Source organism: Austrofundulus limnaeus, unplaced genomic scaffold (assembly GCF_001266775.1).
Source record: "Austrofundulus limnaeus strain Quisiro unplaced genomic scaffold, Austrofundulus_limnaeus-1.0 Scaffold89, whole genome shotgun sequence".
NCBI classification, from domain to species: Eukaryota; Metazoa; Chordata; class Actinopteri; order Cyprinodontiformes; family Rivulidae; genus Austrofundulus; species Austrofundulus limnaeus.
Window position 1 is genome coordinate 1,436,278 of NW_013952491.1, and position 5,076 is coordinate 1,441,353.

The following is a 5,076-nucleotide window of genomic DNA, read 5'->3' on the forward strand; positions in this document are numbered from 1 at the left end:
CCCACACACACACACACACACACACACACATTCCACATTACACTTAATACCAGTTTTCTCAAGTTAGGGTATTTGCGAAAACCTGAGTTAGAACCTAAACATTACGTAATGAGACCAGTGATGGACACAGCTAACCAAAAGTTAAGGCCCTGCCATACTTGACAACTTGTGCCAACTTATGTAACATTTTTATGTCTAATTGTTAAAAAAGATAAATATTTCATTAGTTTGTTTGAATTACATTATGTATACGCCAAAAAGAAGATTCTTGTTGATTTTTCAACTCCATCTTCAATGTAGACGTCTTTAAAATGTTCGTAAGTTGGCATAAGTTGTCTAGTGTGACAGAGCCTTTGGGTCCACTAATCTACTAAACAATCTTAGCTCCATTAATGCTAAACATATTGCACAATTAGTGCAAGCTAACGCTAACCGCTAAGTGTCACTATTGTTTTAATCTGAAGATGGGCGGGATCACCTGTGGCAAATCGAACCAATCCAAACCAGAGTTAGAGCTCTGTCTAAAACTTGTGATATTTCCAGTTTATCCCTTTCAGAATAAAAGCATTTCTTTGATCAAGGTTGTGTTTTTACAAATACTGTTTGAAGTTAGTCAAACAACAAATAGCAAATACTTTATTTAATACGTCAATTTTTGCATTTGTCATTTAAATATTTTATTTCTTTATTTTTGATCCTCTCAGTTTGACGTTTCGCTGCTAAAGACGCTACATGCTAACACATGGTGTCTGCCAGCACTGCTTGATAGTTTTTATTTAATTTGGGATAAATGGTAAAAAAATAGAAGTTTAACACTTAGTGGACTTAAAATTAGTGGAACCTAATTTATTAGAAGCTAATCTGTCTGCTAGCTGTTTTTTAAGTTAGCAAAAAAAGCTAATCCGCTAAATAAGAAGCTAGTTCTTGGCTGCTTTTGACTCCGCCTCCGTCAGTTTTCACCTCTGTGATGTCAAACAGTCTTTTGGTTAAATTTGAGCTGAACTTTTCAAATATGCAAAGTAAGCGATGATGTTATTTAGCAAGTTTTAGGACGGTCAATAGCGATTTTCCTTATTTAGGGTTCTGAGAGTTTGTGTGAGAACAAAAAAAAACATTTTTACTGCAACAATGAGAAGATGTTTTAGATTATAAATCAGAGAAACTCTTCTTCAGTGGTTTGTGTCAGGAATGTCCCACTTGGAGGAGACTCTGTGGCAGAACCAGAACTCTCTGCAGGGTTTATGTATCCTCAGGACCCCCCAGAAGGACCTGGACAGCCCTACTGGGGTTAGGGAGGTCTGTGTTTCCCTCCTAATCCAAACCATGGATATAAGGAAAGAAGGATGGTGAAGAGGTAAAACTAATTAAACATTTTTCCTTCCTGCTGCAGCCCTGCAGGCGTTCCAGCCTCCATCCACTGTCTGAGTGCTCACAGCGGGCTCAGCCGACTGATTTACAATGTCGACATATTTCACTAACGCTGGCATGGAGTACAGACCACAGCTGCTGGTCGGACCACATGTGAAGGCATTCACATTATGTGACTTTCAGCAAAGCATTTAACCCCAGCCGGCCCCTGCAGGGGAACAGAGCTGTCCTCTGCAAGACAGAGGGCCTCCAGCAAAAGACTTCCTGCTCAGATTATTAAAGAAATGAATCCAAACACACCACCGGTGTCCACAAACCTGCGGGACCACGGGCTGGTGCATTATTCAGCCTAAAAGCTTGTTAAGGAGAGCTCACAAGCGAGTCGTATGAAAGATTGATGAGTTAAAAACAGTTTAGTTAGTCGGCGTTATGTAAAGCAATAAAGCAGCGGTGGGAAGATGGCGTGTAAAGACAGAAGGGGACGAGCGGTGAGGACAGCCGAGAGGAAATTACAGCAATGATCTCAGAAACAAGGACAAACACACTTTATGTAAACAGAAGACTAATTTTTTTTTAAAAATCACAGAAAACCAACAAATGAAGGAAACGAATTACTTAATGAAGTTCTGCCAGAGGCACAAACCGGTCCTCAGACCCAGCACTCGTTACAGCCGGTCGTGGTTTCACCCACAACATCTGATCCGGTCTCTCTGTGGCTCACTGAGAACCAGATTTGGTTTCTGTTCCCAGCAGGTGCTACAAGTCCTGCTCCAAAAACTGGTACCAACGAAGGAAAACAAGACGAACGCTTCACGGAGATCCTTCTTGTGTGTTTAATTCACCTGTCAAGGTTGTACAGCGTGCATATGTACACATTTTAACAGATTCACTGTTTTAGTTAAGGCAGTGCAGCTTTTACAGCAAATATGGTGCTGCACTTTACGGTAATTCATTTTAAGTGGTGCAGCTTTTCTAACATTTACAGTAATTTGTTTTACATGTAGATTTTCTAACATTTATGGTAATTCTTTTAAGGTGGTATAGCTTTTCAAACATTTTTGGTAATTTATTTTAGATGGTGCAGATTTTCTAACATTTACGGTAATTTGTTTTACATGGTGCAGCTTTTCTCAAATTTACTGTAATGTGTAGCTTTTCTAGTGTTTACCGTAACTGGCTTTAGGTGGTGCACCTTTTCCAGCATTCATGGTCATTTGTTTTAGATGGTGCAACTTTTCTAACATTTACGTTAATTTGTTTTACATTTTCTTCAATCCATAGTAATCTATGACTTCATAACATAATTTGTGACAAATTATTTTAGGCATAGATATTTTACTAACAGAACAGCCTTGCTGCCGGCTCACAGAGGGGTACACCAGAAAAACAGACAAGCGAATAAAACAAGAATATTTGCATAAATTTCAACTGAAGACCACGGCTGTAGAGGACTGAAAAGAAAATGAAGGACTTTTCTAGAAGATCTTTAAACGAATCAGTCAGAATATAAAAGTAAAAAAGACATCACAGATTCTAAATGGAATTTCTGCAGTTTAAAATTAGCAACATAAACTGACACCAAACGCCAGCGATGGGATAAATCAGTCTGTGTGATAATTTACATTTATTATGACAAATTATTTCCTAATCGCTCTTACTAATGTTCTTCTGCTGCTTCACTCTGCAGCCTCCTTATCCTCCCACCTCATGTTGGTGAAATCAGAGGAAATGAACCGTGCAGACCCACTGATCCACACACACACACACACACACACACACACACACACACACACACACACACACACACACACACACACACACACCGTACAGCAGCGCAGCGCAGCGAGAAGACAAAGTGGGAGGTATATTGTGCTGGATGGAACCACTGACCCTCTTGTTGAGTTAATGAGCTTTTATTGACTGTAACACCTGAAGCCGCGGCTGCAACTTATCACTGTTAGCACCTCAGTCCCCCGACGCACAACACACTCCAGGGTGGATGCATATAAAACACACACACATATATGAGCTGTGTGTGTGATCCATGGAGATGCAGGAACACACACAGTTTTCACCTGCAGAGATTTAGACCCATGTTCAAACAGAGTCATTATAACTCTGATATTTCTAACAAACAAAAGATGATTTCAAACTAAAACATGAAAGGCAGCGGGCGATATGCATTTTGTTAAGGAATACTCAGTATTTATTATTAAAATATATTCAGAATATAAGCATAAGAACACAAAGCTTGAGCTTTTAGCCAGCCTTTTGCTACTTTTAACTTAATGCTAGCTTTTTGCTATATTTACGTTTTAACTAGACTTACGCAACTTAGCCAAAAATATGCTACATTCAGCTTTTATTTGGTCTTTTTGCTTTGTTTACCTTTTAGCAACCATTTTTTTCAATGTTAGCTTTTAGCTAGCCTGTTGAAACGTTTGGCTAAGCTTTTGCTACTTTTAGCATTCAGCCTTTTAGCTACTACTTCTTCTTAACCTTTTGTTACTTTTAGCTTATTGCTAGCCTTTGGCTATTTTGAGCTTTTGGCCAGCCTTTTCTACTTTTAGCTCATTGCTATCTTTATGCTATATTGCCCTCTTAGCTAGCCTTTTGCTAAGCTAAGATGTTACTAATATTAGCACTTGTTTTGCGTTTTGCTTTGGTTACCTTTTAGCTATTATTCTACCAATTTTAGCTTCTACCTAGCTGCTGTTCTGCTACTTTTAGCTAGGTGCAGCAACTAGCAGCTACAGCTGTTCTGAAACTCTGGTCACCTTGTTGAAAGTTTTTCCTCCAACAACAAACTCGTTCAGCTTCTTTTTTAAAAACCTTTTTAACCTTTTTGTGAAAGTTTCTGATAATGACTGTACTTTAAAAAAAAAACAGCCGTTTTTATGCCCATGTGGCCATAAAAAGACAAAGCTACATGAAATGTGTGACTGTAACGCCTGCTGTTCAGTTCCAGTCAGAAACGTGCGCTGCATGCCCTCCTCGCTCCGCAGCCGAAGCTCCTCAACACTAACAGCAATCAGCCGAAGCTCTTGAACAAATGTTGAGGACGTGACGAGCATTCAGGGAGAACAAACGGCTCTGCCTCGGAGACGCCGGGATGACTACAAGGTGAAAAACGTCCAGGGAGAAAATAAAAAGCCCTCTAAATAAATGAAAGCAGACTGTCGTGTTTTTTGAAAAGAAATGAAATGTGAAAGAAAGGTAGAACAATAAAAGCTCAGAAGTTATAGAAAAAGGTCAGACGTTATTAAATTCCTGCCATTCAAGCCGACATATAGAGTCTGCAGGACGATTCACATGTGAACACCTGAACAGACAGACTGTGTCTTCTTCAACCTTCAGCTTTTAGTTTCAGCTCCTCATTGGTTTTCGTTTTGCTTCTCAATGCCTGTGTTGGATTCACCGTACGGTTTCTGAGAAAGGCTGTGGTTGATTCTTTTCTCTCTGCGTCTCAAAGCCCCTGAAGCCCTCGGCCCTCAGACGCCCGGCTGCTCCGTCCACTTCACCTCCCTCACGCACACACAGGTCCACGCGGGCAGCTGCAGGCTGCATATATGTTCATCTGAGGAGGCGTGCACATCTTTTATTAATGCTCAGCCACTTCCTGTACATTTAGTCCTTCAATCTCTCTTCTGTAGACGCACGAAGACACAGAATACACAATAAGCACTTTGAAACAAAACTGCTAAAGGT